Source organism: Lemur catta, chromosome 3, assembly GCF_020740605.2.
Source record: "Lemur catta isolate mLemCat1 chromosome 3, mLemCat1.pri, whole genome shotgun sequence".
NCBI classification, from domain to species: domain Eukaryota; kingdom Metazoa; phylum Chordata; class Mammalia; order Primates; family Lemuridae; genus Lemur; species Lemur catta.
This window is the reverse complement of record NC_059130.1, coordinates 58,688,157-58,706,049: the sequence shown is the minus strand read 5'-3', so window position 1 is coordinate 58,706,049 and position 17,893 is coordinate 58,688,157.

The following is a 17,893-nucleotide window of genomic DNA, read 5'->3' as shown; positions in this document are numbered from 1 at the left end:
ACATACCTCCCAAGGAGTTGTCTAGTTTCAATAATTGCATTTTATAAATGTATGTTATAAATTTCTTATTTTAAAGATAAAGTCAGTAGTATTTTATTTCCAATATTAGAAACTATTTTTTATTGCATCCACTAATTAATTATGGAAAACACACTTTTAAAACATTGATCTGATGGGGGTGCTCCATTGTCTTATCTAGGTCTTCCACCTGTCTCAGTCTAGACCTGATTCTACCAACTTGATTCAATAATAGAAGCTCTACTGTAATATTGATGACTTAATGTTGCTGCTTCTTCCAGAAGAATCTAGAGCAGGAGAAAGGTAAGCGATTCCTATTGTGTGGTTAAGTTCCCCTATATCTACTTACTTACTAGTGCTGAAATCCAGGTAGAATGTAACTTGGCCATAATCCAGTATTACCAACCAAACAGCAATCTGCTTTGGAAAATTATTAGCAACTTGGTTGGAGCCAAAACAGAAACATAGACCAAACAGATAAAAGAGAAATGCAAAGAGAGCCTGAAATACTAAGAGACTGTTTCTAGTTACTCTGCATTTGGCTGTGTAGTTGGGGTCGGCATGTAATACTTTAGTCTACAAAGAGGAATCATTCGGCCTTCACTAGCCCTTTATTTTTTACAAACTTCACAAACACAATGTAAGAAAGAGTGTTTATCATCTTGTAAAGAGTTCTGACTTCTTTGAAGAAAGATCAGATTGCTATGTTTAAAAATTCAAGGTGATGCAATAAAAGTAATGGCCCCACAGAGAACCTGGAAGTCAAGAAATTGAGCTTCATGGCCTCACTAATAAAATTCTGCTGATAGAAAAGTATTTCTGGAATAAGAATAACTTCCCAAAATTTTCAAGAAAATTAGGCACCTTGTTCTAGTTTGCACATAAAACAGTACAAATAAATATACTTTTCTAAACTATCAGATCAAAATGCCTGAATCTTCATCCCTGGAAGAATTTTAGGGCCCCTAAAATCTTTTTTAAAAGTGCTACCACCCTCCTGAGAATTGCTACCTGCAATAACATGCCCTGTGTTTTCACGTACCAAGTGCTGAGAAGAAAAACAAAAACATATGTGGCTGGGGTTTCTGTTTTAAAGAAAAGAAAACCATATTTAAGGTTTCCTGTCCAGATGCATCAGGGAGACACATCTTGCTTGTCTGCCTCTATCACATCCGGTTATGGTGAACAATTTTATGTCAACTGACAGATTCCTGCCACGGGGGGAGGAAAGGAAAGCTCCTGAATTGTGAGTTAATTTATGCCACAGAGTATGTGAAGGTAGGTTTAGGATGGTAGTTTTTTTCCTCATTTAAGTCTTGTGATTTAATTTAATTTGATTTAAAATCCATCACAGTTTTTGTTTGGATAACAGAAAGAAATAAATATGGCACTTTGGGTCCAAGCTGGAGTGCTGTTTCTGACTCTGTCTCAGGGTCATTTAAGCAAATTTTAAAAAATGTCTTTGCTCCCTTCTTTCCTTTTAAAATAGTCTAAATAGACTAATAACTAAGACTGTCCCTACATGGTGCTTAGCTTCTAGGCTACAAAAGTTAATGGTGGGAGACAACACAGTTTAGTATTTTAATCCTGGGCTTTGGAGTCAGACAGGCCTGAGCTGACCCCTGCTTACTGCTGTGTGACCCTGGGCAAGCTACTGAATTTCACTAAACTTCATATCCTTAACTGTAACATGGGCTAATAATAGTACCTATCTCATAAGGGAGTTTTAAAAACAAATGAGATAAAGTATATAAAGGGCTTAAACAGCACTAACAACACAGTAAGTATGTTAGTTTAAAAATAAGAAGCTACCAATAAGAGACTTTTCTCCCAGTAATGGAGGACTAGGTAACTTGTACCAATCCTCCTAGTGATAATATCTGGGAGAGTTGGATAAAATATACTTTAAAAATTGCTCGAAAACATCAGAAAGCAAATAAGATGGTAAAGAATTATGAGGTTGATACTACTAGAAGAAGATGCAAACTCAGAGAGCTGAGCCTTGCTTTGGGGGCCTTTTTTCTCCTAGTAGTTTCTTCCAATTCTGGAAGAAGTAGCTGAGTATCTGAAACTGAGTTGAGCTTTTGTCAGCCTCATGGGGCTCAGGACAAAAATTGGAGTCCAAGAGCTTCCAAAGAGAGAGGTTTGGGATTAGAAAGTAGGAGTAAGAGTCAACTGGAAACAGGCCCTTGCAGTGCTGGAAGCCCTGTTTCAAGTCGTCTCAGTTGTGAACTTATATTATGGTGAACTGGCATGGCTAAGGACCCCAACTACTTGCAACAAGGCAAATACTCTCTGGGAGAAGAGAACATCATTCTGGGCTTCACATTATTCCTACAGTTTTTCATAAGCAATGTCTGGTGCTTAATCAAAAACAATTAGACCTTTCTTCCTTCTTATAATAGATAATTTACTTCATAATCCATTAGGTGGGGCCTAGCAAGGCAGTTGCTTTTGAGGGTTGTGGGGCATTAATAGAGGCTGAGCAGGGTCAGGAGAGCACCCATGAAGTAGGAGAGGAGAAAGGTGATGGGAGATTTTGTTACATACAGAAAGAATTTATCCAATAAGTAAACATATTGAGGATGATGGGAGCCAGGTTTCTTCTATCAGAGAAGGGAGCTACAAATATGGAAAGAAAGAAAACTAGAATAAATCCTGTAGTGCTAGATTAGAATGTGGGGTTTCAGTAAGAACCCATGTTTTTCAATATATGTAGATTGGTATAGAAATAAATATAGATGTAAATCTGAGTACACACACACACACACACACACACACACACGCATTCCCTAGCTCTGTCCAATGGGAAGGCCGAAGAACAAGTCACCCTAATAGTATTGACACATCCAGCACCCAGGTCTTGTTTTCTAAACTCCATTCTTCACTAACAAGAATTCTTTGGGAAAATGATTAATTCTGCATTTATTCAAAGAAAGTGTAAGCTGAACCTGTATCTTTTTGTAACGTAAAGAAGTGCTCAAATAATGATGGGATATGCTAAAAAAAAATCACAGGAAGTGTATTAGGTTTCTATCGCTACATAACAAATTACCACAAACTTAGATGCTTAAAACAATATATGCATATTAGCTTATAGTTTCTGTGGGACAGGAGTCCAGGGATAACTATCTTGGTCCTCTGCTCAGGGTGTCTTGCAAGGCTGCAATCAAAGTATTGTCTAGGGCTAGGCTATGTTCTCATCTGGAACCTTGACTGGGGAACGATCTACTGCCAAGCTCCCACAGGTGGTTGCAAGAATTAATTTCTTTACAGCTGCTGGATTGAGGCTTCAGTTTCTTGCTGGTGGCTACCTTCAGTTCCTAGAGGCCACCCCTGGTTCCTTTCTACGTGGGACACTTAACTTCTTGGTAGCGTGCTTCTTTAAGGCCAGACAGAAAATGACAACAGTCTGCTTTGGAGGCCAGAATAAACTTGTCCCAAAACCTGACAGTGACATTGCAAGAAAGAAAAATTATAGTCCAATCTCACTCTTGACCTTGAGACAAAAATTCTAAACAAAATACTGACAGATAAAACCAAACAGTCTATAGAAAGGATAATATATCATGACCAAATTAGATTTATAAAATTACCAGATTGTTTAACATTCAAAAATCTATGTAATTCACTACATTAGTATGACAAAAGTCAAAAAATATGGTTATCTTATAAAGTATACAAAAACTTTTGATAAAATTTAATATCCATTCATGATAAATATTCTTAGAAGCCAGAAACAGAAACTTTCTTAATTTGATAAAAGGATATCTACCAAAAAACCTATTGTAAACATCACACTTAATGGTGAAATGGTGATAGTGTTTCCTCTAAGATTGAGGAGTCAAGTGTACTCTCCACTACTACTATGAGACATTGGATGTGAAATGTTACATAAATGAAACATTATAAATGAAACATTCACTGTCAAATGAAAAAATTTTTAAGTAATTACCTATCTCTTCCAATCATCTTTCTCCTTTCCCCAAAGTGAACTCATGGGATGACACCAACGTCCTCATATTATAATGTCCCATGAAGTTTTTAGGAACTTTATTTTCCCCCAACCTGCTATTTCTGTTGTAATCAGTCCGATCTCCCAGGTGACACCAATGGTTCGGTTCAACAACCATCTATTGACCATCTACTGTATTCTAGGAATCTTGCTTCAACCACTCTGAGAAGGGCTGTGTCCCATTCCTCAGCACAGATATTAGACTTTCTTCCATAGGAATTTCCTGGTGACTACATTGCCAAAGCTTATTTTGGGATTTTGCCTCACTTTATGGTGAACTCTAGAGTGACTGTTTTCACTTAAGAATTCAAATAAATTGGAACAGTGCTGCATTCTACATGTATGCATTTTGACTTTCATCTCTCACAAAAAGAGCTGGAGGAGTAAGGTCAGTGGGAAACATGAGAAACAGAAGGGAAAGAGCATGACTTTTGTATAGTTTAGTCAGGAAAGTATAATTGAAACCCAAGTGATAAATGCATCAGGTTACACAAACGCATCTGTCATTGCACCATAACGTACGTATAATAAGACATAAAAGAAGTAGCTGCATAATTGAGTGGGATTAGAGCTAATTGAACTGGATGCCTCTTCACATAAATAACCTCCTATGGCATAAAAATACGTTTGGAAATGTCTAGATTCTGTAAGTAATTAATGTGAAAAGGAAACAGGCAAACAGGTGTGTTCGATTCCTTAAGGAAAATATTTTAGCATAATTAAAAGTGCATAACTTTGCAAGCACTGAATAATGTATGCCAGTGACTAGACCCTTTGAATCATTTGATACAGGCTATGAACTTCTACAAGTGATTATGAAACAACTTTGCCTATATCCAGATATGATATAACAATTATAGGTGGTCAGATTAAAGTTTTCTAATGTAAACCCACACAAAGCTAATGGTCACCAAGAACACATACTAAATAGTAAAATGCCACCACAGACTGCTACAGGCCTGATGGCAGAAATGGCTTTTCCATTTCATTTCCTGATGTAACAATCCTGAGTTATATAACATGTTTAAAATGAATGAATTTGTCTCCTTGATGAGTTTCCCAGTCTTCAGTTTTAAAGAGGAAATGGAAAAGACTGTGGTTCCTGCATAAAAAAAGGTTGTGTGTGTGTAAGCTTCTCACATGCCTCATCTTTATTCAATCCAAAATAAACTTTGACCCTCTGATACTGTAGGTGGCTCCTCGGGGAAGGATGGCTGGACCAAACCAGAACATAACTGTGGCATGTAAATGAATGCTCTTGGTCAGGCCCTTTCAAAACCACAGAACCACACCCCTTCTGCACAGTGCAGGTCAGAAATCCCTATCTGAAGACACAAAATTCTTCCAATTTGTTTTGATGTCCTAATTAGAAAAAACTATGCAAAATGACTTACCAGACCCTATTCCTAGGTAATCAGTAATTGGTTTTTAAAGCCTTGCAGCATTTTGACATTTGAGTTATACAATCCAAAAATAATTTCAGAGGATAATTAATTTGGATATTTTTCCATTTAGCTTTGCTTCACTTTATCTTCCTTTAGGATATGTGCATGGGGCTTATTAAGCTACAGATTCTATGGAAGTCTATGACTTATGTTCAATGCCAGTCACTGGTACTGTTGTTTAGAGTTCTGTATTTAAAGCAGTGAGTCACTCCCAGAACATTGTCCTGGGAGATCTTTAACCACACCTAGATTAACCTCCTGGCCCACCTCTTGTCTCATCAAATCACAGTTCCCAGTTTCGCAGCATCCACATCTGTAGAAAGGTACCAATTTTCTTTTGCAAAGAAACCATCTAAACATGTCATTGTGCTGAGACACCATGAGAGATGACAGTGTCTTTAAAAGGAAATTAGCCTGATGGAGCAAAGCTGTTGCTAATTTTTTTTTTTCTGTCTTCACCTTCACCTGCCTCTTCTTTCCTGCATGCCTCAAAAGCAATACCTTCTGGGAAAATGCCTTTTGGAAGCAAAACAATAGATTCTGGTTGAGACACCCGAAACTTGACTTCTAGACTTCTAGTGTTTTCAGGAAGGCTCAGGGGACCTACCAAACTAGCCACAGTCACTTAAGATTTGATTTTGTTTATTTTAGTGTAATGACGATTATAATGATGATAGTAATAATTATAGTTAATATTTGTTGGGTATTTACTTTACATGAAATAGGTACTAATATTATTCCCATTTGACAGGTGAAGAAATGGAAGTTTAGTAGATTTAGCAACTTGCCCAAAGTGGATTCTTAACTACCAAATTATATCCTCTCACAATCTTTTTCTCTTCTTTCCTTTTAGTTTTATTTCTTGCCTTGTTCTAAAAAGAGGATTTGAGGTAGAGATGTTATTTTCTATGTATCAGTAGCAAGTTGACTGAAGTAGTATTTTCTCCTATCTGTCCATCATAAAGACATATGAGAATAGCATGAGTGGTTTTAGATGACCACAATCAGATTATCGGGTTTGAATAAATTGTGGCAAGAAAAACGGGGGAGGAATTTTCAGGACCTTAGCTCTAGTTCCAACTCTGTCACTTCTTCTCTATTTGCTGCCTGACCTTGGCTGCCTGAGCCATGTATTCTATCTGAGCCTCAATTTTGTTACCAGTAGAATGGATGATAGCACATGTCTTGACCATACCACAGGGGTTAGTGGTTACAGAAATATTTTCCAAACTCCAAGGTGCAGCACAGGTGTTAGATGGAATTATCACTACATGTAGGGTCCCCTAGATACTGGGAAATCCCAGGAGGTCCTGCTTTGCCTTGGAAGGGCTCACAGTTCATTGTGGAGGACTGAATGTGAGGCATATGCTAAGTCACATATGCTCAGGATTCAGCCTCTCAAACACTGTGAGCACAGCATGGGGGCTTTGGTTTCCCCTGGTTGAACTGTCATGCTCTCACCTTGATGTCTGATGGGTAGGGAGTCCCTGGGGACAAGGATAATGCCCACAGCACCGGGCATGGTGCTTGGCATATAGTAGGTGCTCAGTAGTAGTTAGTTAAATCAAACACATTAGAAAAATGAAATATGGTCATGGATCCAGAGAGGGAGATTTAACTTTCTTCCCAAACTCACAAGTGGGGAGCCTGTTCATTTACTCCCAGAGAAATGTTAAACTTGGCAGATTAGCAGAGTTTTGAAGATTTGGGATTTTATCCCTGACCACTCTGTTGATTCTCTAATTTAGGCCAGAACAAGTTCTGATATTTTAGCCTAAGAAAATATCAAAAATAGAAAAAGCAACTGTGACAACACAGTTCCTAATGAATGTAACAGCAAGGCAGAAAAGAGAGCAGAGCAGCGTTAAGCTGTGGAAGAAAAAGACAAAGCGATTGTGAGAAATCCTAGGAAACTGTCAAGCCCACAGCTTCAACGAGAGCCAGAATTCCCCTTGCGAAAATAATGACAAGTGACACCCGAGCTGCCTTTTTATAGCTTTCAACACAAAAGGCATTTGTGCCTCTGAGCACAAGGGCTGAAAGCCCAGTCCAAGCAGTGCAAGAGGAAGTTAGACAGTCATGGGAGGCCAACGTGGAGGCAGAGTCCAGGCACAAGAGGGCTCTGTGATATAGTTTAATACAGGATAATTTGGGGTGGGGTTGGCTGGGTCCAGTTTCCTGAAAGGGTTCATCTCCACTCAACAAAGACACTTTGGGGTTTGAAAACTTCACCCAACTCCATAGGAACCCTCTGAATGGACCAGGAAGTGTTTCAGACAAGGTCATCCTGGAACAGTCCTTTGGACCTCCCAGGACAAGATCTGCCATTATCCAGCTCATGTTTCCCTTCCAAATCGAACTGGGTTCATCAGTGGGATGGGCTGAGGTAAGGGTAGGGGAGGGAGGAGAGGTAGAAAGATTATCAGTGTCTGGTAACGATCACATGTTTGACATTTGGTTAGACTCTAGAAAATCCTACCCAGGGTAGAGAGTTTAACAGACTCAAAATGTCATTATGTTCTCTCGGCCAAGCACATACTCCGTATTCAACATCTCTGAGAAACAGGAAAATGGAAACATAAAGCAGAGCAACAGAAAGAAGATAAACACCTATTCTCTCCCTGGAACATAATTCTGCAGGATTTTTAGTGTAGTGATAGCTCTCTATTTGGTGCAACTAACATACACGCACACTACCTATATGAATGAAATCTATATTCATATTTATAGCCATAGCTATCCCTAAGCTTAAAATCATTTCAACAAATTCATTTAGTCAATACACAAATATCGACAAAAGGATGATTTACACTTTCTTCCTCAAGAAGGGCCTAAAACATCTTTGCTTACTTGATGCAGGGTTGCCACAAACCTTCAATTTGTAAAAAATGTGGTATTTGTGAAGTGCAGTAAAGTGAGGTGCAATAGGATGAGTTATGTCTATAATGAAAGTTTTAACTTCTAAAGCTGCCTTAGAACAGCTGATATAATTTAAATGGACATATGCAAATTAAGTACTACTGTTATGTAAATAGCCTCCTCTGGTGTTCCTAACAATTTCATACACAGCTGGCTGTTGTCCTTAAGGAAACCCTGGTTAAGAGCAATGCTGTAAATTGGATATTTGTTTCTCATCTCCTCAAACTTCAAACATTCACCAATGCCAAGGCAGCTCTGGGGATAGATGATCTTCCTAGGACCTTAGTGGTCTTTTTTTCCAGACACTCAGAAAAAAAAAAAAGTCTGGCACTTTCTTTCTCTCCCATCTCTCTTTCTAATAATCTCAGAGCCATAGTCAACTGGCTGGTATGTGAAGTGTGAATGGCTTTTATCAGGGGGAGACGTGACCTTGGCAAACGAACTGGAAAGGCAGATTTAAAAAAAGACAGACACCTTCTTATTTCCACCATTGGGCTCACTCAGAAAATAGTGGCTTTTCTTCTTGCAGCCTGAGTTCTTGAAAGTGGAAGCAAATGGCAAGCCCTGGTGAATGGTCAATAACTCTGCATAAATACCGACAGAGGCTTTCTTTCAGTCAAGGAAAGCTTTGCACTATCACCATTGGGTGGTAAATGCTTCTTTCACATATGATTACATGGAGAGGGATCAATGGTGGGGAAAAGAGAAGCTGGAACCCTGCAGAGAGAATAAGATATGTTTCATGCAGCCATTTCTGTCCACTCCAGCAGAGTATCAGTAACATAGAACCAGGTTCTGTCACTGAGGAAATCGTTTTCTTCTCCTTATCTGTGGTGTGGTTAATGTGGTCACTCCCTTGATGGTTGTTGTGGGTTGCAGTGTGTCTCCTCCCAACAAGATGTGTTGAAGTTCTAACTCCCAGTGCTTCAGAATGTGACCTTATTGGGAAATAGGGTCTCTGTGGACGTAATTAGTTATGATGAGGTCATACTGGAGTAGGGTGGGCCCTTAGTCCAATGTGACTAGTGTCCTTATAAGAAGATGACCATGTGAAGACAGAGACCTGCAGGGAAAATGCCATGTGACGAAAAGGCAGAGATTGGAATTATGCAGCTGCAAACCAAGGACCGCAAAAGATGCTGGCAAACTACTAGAAGCTAGGAAGAGGCAAGGAAAGATTTCCCTACTGGTTTCAGAGGGAACATGACCCTTCCAAAAATTTAATTTCAGGATCTTAGACTCTAGGACTGTGAGACTTTAAATTTCTCTTGTTTTCAGTCACCCAGTTTATGGTACTTTGTTACGGTAGCCCTAGAAAAGTAATTACAAGTGTTTTTCATTTCAGTCAGATTCAGCCCATCACTATCTCGAAGCTATAGCTCTCATTTTAAAGACATATGCCCAATATATATCACAGCCATGGTAAAAGCCCTGAAGTGTCAGCATTCCAAAAGGAGGAGGGCTATACAGAGCTGAGTCATCCCCGGAATTCAACCAGAACTCCCCTTCCTCCTTTTCTCCACTTCTCCTTCCACGGACCCCAGGAAAACACAGTTCCCCATATGTTAGTCCCACTATTAATTTTACTAAATCCCTACATACCACAGTTGAAATATTAAAACTATCTAGGTGCCCTACCAGATGTCTTTACTTCTGTTCATAGTATTTAACCTTTCAGCTGTAAGTAACAAGCTCTACAAAGGGCGAGGCAGCCCCACCCTGGCTGTTTATATTATATTGCACGTATGTGTTTGCAATTATCCTAGTCTTTACTCAAAATTTCAAGGAGACATTTATACTATAGAAATGTAAGCAATCTTAACTGGAATAGTAGGTGCCACCAGGGCATTTCACTGGCCTGCCCTGTATCAGTCACTCCTAGTTTCTGAAGTAACCTGAGAAACCCTCCAGCTGACAAGTAGCGAGAACCTAAGAAGGGATATAAAGTATATGAGGCTAATACAGGCCGCAGACACCTGGAGAAAAGTATGCTGTCCCTCTTTTTCTCAGGTCAGTGTCAATTCAAGTTGGAGAACCTATATTAAGAGAGCAGAATGCTGTCCTACCTTTCCTTAGTGTCTTTAAACTCCGAGATCCTGACAGCAAACTTTGTTTTGTTTTTACCGTTTCATCTGGCTTTGATTTGAGTTCACACTTTAGCAAATTCAAATGCTGGGCCAGCTGGTTCCTCTAATCTGCAATTTTTCTGACTCTAAAACTGCCAGCTATGTTCATTGGAGTTTTCTGACTCCTTTGCTAAAGTCGTTTTCTTGCAAGGTCTCTCTGAGATGGTTGACCCCAGGAGTGAAGTGTTTAACACTGACACACACATTTTATGGCATCATCAAAGTCTATCCTTCATACACCATTGACCTCATTTTCCATTTCAAGCCAGTTCAATTAGATAAAAATCTCAAAGCTTAGACTCATATGGAAAGATAGAGTACTAAGTTATTTTTTATTTGGAAAGCTTCTTATTAATAATAGGCCATAGTTATCTTTTCATTTCTCCAAGCTGTCACTGTCTGGATTCTTTATGACCCTCATTTGTCCTTAGTTGGGTATTTCTTTGTGATAGGTTTTATATTAATATTTTCACTGTAGATTATCTAATTCAACTAACTGTGTGAGAGATACTGTTCTAGAAGATATGGATATAGCAGTGATTAAGGCAGAGAAGTCCCTGGAGTTTGTAGGACTTATAGGCCAAGGCAAATTGTTAAATCTAAATGCAGCGGTAAACTACTAATAGTAGTTCTTAATCTTGGCTACACTTTAGAATCACCTGGGGACATTTAAAAACATCCCAATGCCAGAACTTCTCATACTAGACATGATGGAATAGTTTGAATCTGAGTAATTCTTCCACTGAAAATGACTTTAAAAGCTAAATGAAGTACACAAAACAACTGCTTGAAGGCATTGGAGAGCAACCAACTCTGACAGGACTTGGTTGGAGGGGCTATAATTCCTGAGAGAAGTTAAACATAGCTTCACATTCATCCTGGCTTTTTTCCTTGAAAAGTAAAATCCCAGAGGTGGGAATTGCAGAAAAGCAAACCCAAAAGTTCTGTGCAATTCCTCCTCAAATTATTGGATGACTGCTAAGTTGTGTATGTACGGGGAAAAGCTCCAAGAAACAGAGAAGAAAGCAGAAGATGAAGAGTAAATTGCTGAGCAGAGACTTCAGCAGCCACATTGTGCTGGGGAGATGGAGGTTGGAGTTCAGTCCCCACCAAGATGCTGCCTAAGTGAGAATCTCTACACAAGAGGGTTTTAAACAGGGGGAGCGATATTCTTTAGATTTATGTTTTTAAAAGATCACTGGCTTCTGTAGAAGAATGAATTGAAGAAAACAGTGTGGAAGTAGGGAGAGCAGGTAGAGTGATTTATCAGTCTATTGATGTGGGCCAGACAGGAGATGATGGTGGCTTGGTTGTGGTGGAGGGTATATCGCAGAGCATATCTCATGGTACAAAGTTAGATCTAAGGTAAACAAAGGCCAGATAATATAGGACTTGCTGATAGATCAGTGGGAAGCAAGGCTGGAAGAAGAGGATTTATTGTTTAACCAAGGGATCCTCATACAGGAGTAATTTTGCCTCCCAGGAGACCTATGGCAAAATGTGGAGACATGGAGACATGTTGGTAAACATCCTACATGCATTGGACAGCCCTGACAACAATGAATTATCTGGTCTAAAACGTCAATAGTGCTGCTGTTGAGAAACCCTGGAAGGTATGTCTTATCTTCACAAACTAGTTCTTTTCCCATGCATTACTATAGAATTCTAGGAAGCAGAGATCCTATCTTTCATTTTTTTATCTTCACCTACAATGTTTTGTACATTAAATAAATTAATAGATTTTATTTTTTAGAACAGTTTTAGGTTCACAGAAAAATTTAATATAAAGTACACAGAGTGCCCCCATGTACTCCCTCTCCTGCCCCCATATGGTTTTTCCTTTTATTAGCATCTTACATTAGTTGTACATTTATTACAATTGATGAACCAATATTAATACACTGTTAACTAATTCCATAGTTTACTTACATCTTTATATAAATGATATCTGTTAATAATTAATCAATTATTAATTTAATCATTTGTCAAGGAACATGACAATAAAAAAAGAAGAAAGGACCTGCCAGTGATTGAGCATTTCTTATGTACACTATGCAGTCAATCATGTGTAAATATATTTACATGCATATGTAATATTTTTACATGTAATAATGTCAATAACTGTGAGTTGACTATTATAATCTCAGTCTTAAGGATGAGGAAATTTAGGCTCAGACATTTTAAGTTATTTTCACAAAATCATACAGCTAATAAATGCAGAAGTTTGAACACAATGTCAGGGCCCATATTCACGTTGTTACACCAGATATCCCCTCTTTTTCCTTTTTGTCTAACATTAGAAATGGTATTGCCTAGTTTTTCCTGTTTTAAAATGTCTTCACCTGCTTCTGGCACACAGTCTCAAGGAGTGAGCAGTCCCACCAGTCCTTTTCCAGCCTATTCTCTCAACTCCACTATTGGAGGTCCATGTGGTTCCCGTCTGCACCAAGAGGCTGCCCCACCCCTGATACTTCTGAGCCAGGCTGCCACACCCACACAAGCCCATAAAATCAAGCTGCAAATGTTAGCAGATGTTCCAGTCTCTCAGCTCCCACTCTCACCTCCCTTTTGATCCTCATCTAACCGTGCTTGCTCTCACCAATCTGCGTCTGAACTTTTGGCTCTCTCCCCACACTCCAAATTTGGACTGTTACTGACATTTCTTCAGTAACTTTCTCCTCTGGGTTTCCCTGCATGTTTTCTGGCTTAGTTTGAATCTTCCACCTTGTTGTTTCTCTTTGTCTCAGATGTGTTGGAGAAAGACATTTTTATTTCCTCTCAGCCCTAGGTCAGGCCTGGAATCTCAACCCAGGGTGAGTTTTGACTCCAAAATCTTATATATATTAAGAATGGATGGGGTCAACTTATGGGAGGAAATGTGGGAGGGGGCTGGAAAGCCTGTTCTAGACCAGCAATAGTTTGTTAACATCCTCTCTGCGCTCAGCCTCAGGAGTCTCAGGAGGATGAACTGTCATGAACCACATCCTGGAATTTAGAAACAGCCCACACCAGAATACTAATGCTTGAACATGTGAACACAGGGGGAACTCCTGTATTCCCACCTACCTCCTTCCCTTATTCACTTATATACATATCTATGTTCTCACTCTAAGTTACAAATTCCTAGGGGAGCAAGAATCATTTTCATGCCTAACCATGGTTTCCTTTCCTTAAAATTGCAAGATCTGTACAAATCTTTTGAATTTCTATAAAATGCATTGTTCTCTTCTGCTTCTTTTAATTGATATCAAAAACCCCAGTTTTTTGCCTCTCTCTATAGCATAATTTCACTGTGAATGAATCACCACCACTGTCAAAAGTGCTATTGAATGCACTACAGGAACCTGAGCGTGGGGTCCCAGGGATGGATCTTGTTTGTCTTCCTTTTCTAAGCTTTTCCCTTGTCCTTTTAGTAACATTGTGAGAAATGCAATTTGTCTAACAGAAAATTTCTTCTCATCGATTATTGATACTGCTTTTTGTGTCATCTCAACTGAGCAGTAATCCTTTGGGTTTTCCTTCTTTCCTTCCCTCCCTCTCCTCTATCTCTATCCCTGTCTTTTCCTTACCTTTCCTTCCCTTTCCTCCTTTCCTAGTAGTGCTGGCTGGTGTCCACTTAAGGAAAAGGGGACTAGTTTCAGGGGAATTTTAAGTGGAAAAATCACAATGCTCATGAAAGACATCTCTTCTTGAATCTTAAGTTTCCATTTATTCTAAACATTTTGCTTCTCCCAAATCAGTCTAGTCATTTTGTACTATTTCTTTTTTCTTTTTTTCTTTTCTTTTCTTTTCTTTTTTTTTTTTTTTTGAGACAGGGTCTTGTTCTGATGCACTGGCTAGAGTACAGTGGCATCATCATAGCTCACTGCAACCCCAAATTCCTGGGCTCCAGTGATCCTCCTGCCTCAGCCTCCTGAGTAGCTGGGACTACAGATGCACACCACCACACCCAGCTAATTTTTTATTTTTTGTAGAGACAAGGTCCTGCTCTTGCTCAGGCTGGTCTTGAACTCTTAATCTCAAGCAATCCTCCTGCTTCAGCCTCCCAAAGTGCTAGGACGGGGATGAAGAACCTGCAGACTTAAGGCCACATGTGGCCTTCTAGGTCCTTATGTAAAGCCTTTTGACTGAATACAAATTTTATAGAAAAAATCCTTTCATTTTTTTAATACATTTTTGTTCATCTTTTATATTTTTATTTTTAAAATGAACATATTTAAAATACAAAAGAATAAAGTAAGTTTCAATGAAATAATCCTCCCAGATTGACCAGCACAATCAGAACATTAGTAAGCCGTAAGAGTTAAATTGACAGCTGCCACACTCATGATTTAGTTCTAACTTCCCCCACCTGACTGGCACCACTACTGCACAAGGCTGGCTGCGAGGGTTTATGGGGGTCAAGTACACCAGTCTATTATCAGCTTTTGACAACAGTGCACTGTGTTTCTGTTTGAAATGGAATTTGTGAATAGTTGCACAGCTTGACAGTATTTTTTAATTCTGTCTGCTTAACAGCCCATCATGTCAAAGAAGATCAAGAGAATGCTGAACGAATAAAACAGATTTCTTAATGAGGATTGGGAATTGCAATATTATCTTGTTTCTGCTAAAGATAAAATGATTTTCTTGCTTTGTGAAACTGTAATATCAACATTAAAGAAAGTCAATGCTCATCAACATTATAACTCTCATAAGGACCACAAATATTTTAAATTAGAGGGAGAGGCACAAAAGGTTATATTGCAGAAATTAAAAGATGAAAAGCAAAAGCAAAGACAATTCTTTCAAGCAGCAATAAGACCTAGAAGTAATGCTACTGAAGAAACTTACAAAGTAGCTTATATATTCAGGGAGAAAGGGAAGCCATTCAGTGATGTAGAAATTGTGAAAGAATGCATTGTCGAAGTTGTAGGATGCTTTTACCCTGATAACATTTCAAAGTACAAACAACTGCCTCTTTCAAGGAGAACCATAACTGATCAGCAGCATGAATCAGCCTTCAACTTAACAGAACAACTTCATGCAATATTTCAAAAGGAAAATATACATATTATTCAATCGCTTTGCATGAATCAACTGATACTACTGACTCGGCACAGGTTTTATACTTCATTTGGGTCATAACAGATTTTCTTTGCTACAAAGAGTTACTCATCTTGGGCAGTCTTGTGAACAAAACATGGGGAATAGATATCTTCAACAACTTTCAAGATAAATGTCGTGAAAGTTGGACTGAATTTGGTAATTTTAGTGAGTGTATGTACAGACGGTGTACCCTCCATGACAGGAAAACATGAAGGGTTTATTGCACAGATTTAAAAAAACTATTAACAGATCCAGACGCTCTCATTTCTTTTCATTGTGTCTTGCATCAGCAAAATCTCTGTGCTAAAGCTATTTTAAGTGAAACTTTGCAACAAGTTTTAAGTATTGTTAACTATATTCCTGCAAAAGCAATGTGGCATCGTCAGTTGTGTAACATGCTAAAGCTGAATAATGAGGTATTCAGTGAGGATTTGCTGTATTATTCTAAAGTGTGTTGGCTATCATAGGGACAAGTGTTAGCCAAAATTTTATCTCTATGAGAACAGATAAATTTTATGAAGAACAGAATCAGCGATGTGAATTATTGAAAGAAGATTTCTATAGGAATGCACCATTTCTGTGTGATATCATGTCAAATCAAAACAACCTATTTCTTTGCAAGGTAAAACTAAGTCTATATATGATATGTGGCAAAAAAAATCCAAGTATTTTGAAAAAGCTATCTTTTTTCAAAATACTTCTTCAAAAAGAAATTTTAGATGAACATTTTCCCCAGTTAGCAAAGGTCATTGATGAGCAGGATGATATATGCGGATCATTTGAAGAATACATAGCTGTTATAGACCTATTAATTGGAGAATACAATGAAAAGTTCACTGAATCTGAGAATCATGACATCACATTCAAATTAGCATTTCAGCCTCACCTGTTTGATATCACCAAGGCATCTAAAGAACTACAGATGGAATTGATTGAGTTCTCAGTAGATGACATTTTAAAGTCATTGTTTGATGCTATGAAAGATCCAATTGAAATACGGAAAAATGCAATAGAATACCCACACCTTCAGTAACATGCCCAAAAAATGCTTTCTTGCTTCTCAATCACTTGTTGCTGCACATCTACACTCCCTTACCTAATCCAAATCAAGATGTTCTTAAGGTCACAAATGACTGATACCATCTAGAAGATCAACTGAAACTGTGGACCTCCATGCTGCAAACAAATATTCAAAGGGTCTCCAACTAAAAGCAGACAAAACAAAGTCACTAGAAGGTTAGTTAACTTTAAAATTAACAAATATGCTGGATATGGTGGCTCACGCCTGTAATCCTAGCACTCTGGGAGGCCGAGGTGAGAGGATTGCTTGAGGTCAGGAATTTGAGACCAGCCTGAGCAAGGGCGAGACCTGTCTCTACTAAAAATAGAAAAAGTAGCCTGATGGTGTGGTCTGAGCCTGTAGTCCAGCTACTTGGGAGGCTGAGGCAGGAGGATCGTTTGAACCCAGAAGTTTGAGGTTTCTGTGAGCTAAGATAACACCATGGCACTCTACTCAGGGCAAAGGAGTGAGACTCTGTCTCAAAATTAATTAATTAATTAAATTAACAGTTTTAATTTTTTGACATTACTAAGTACATAGCAGATTTTTCTGAAACAATGTGTATTTTTAAGTGTATCTAATTGAAGTTTCTTGAATGCGGCCTTATTTGATTACAGCTAAATTAATGCAGCCTTCCAACATGAAAAGCTTCCCCACCCCTGTGCTAGGATTACAGGCATGAGCCACTGTGTCCTTCCTTTTGTACTATTTCTAGCAGCTCGCATGCTTGAGGAAGAAAATGCAATAAGAGGGAGAGAAAATAGAAATTTTGGTTTAATCAAGTAGGATAAGAAGGTAAAATTTAGTTAGTTAGGCTGCTGGAAAAAAAAAAAATCCCAGCCCTAGGATAGAACAAGTTCTATATAGTTAAGTATACCTGACATGAAAGTGTATAAAACATAATATACAATTTTAAAAATGACGTGCAACCACAAAGGGCATTTCTTTCCTTAAATAATAGTCAGGAACAAAATCTTACAGTCATTCTTGACTTTTTTTCCTCTCACACCCACACCTAATAAATCTATCAGCAAATCAAGTCACCTCTACTTTAAAAAGTAGAGACACGGATGTTTTCTACCTCCATTATCCCATCCAGATTCAAGACACTGTCCTCTTTTGTCTAATTATTGCAAGAGATCTCTCTTCTTCTCCCTTGCCCCCCCCCCAATCTATTCTCATCACAATAGACAGAATGATCCTCTGAAAACCTAAGTCAGAA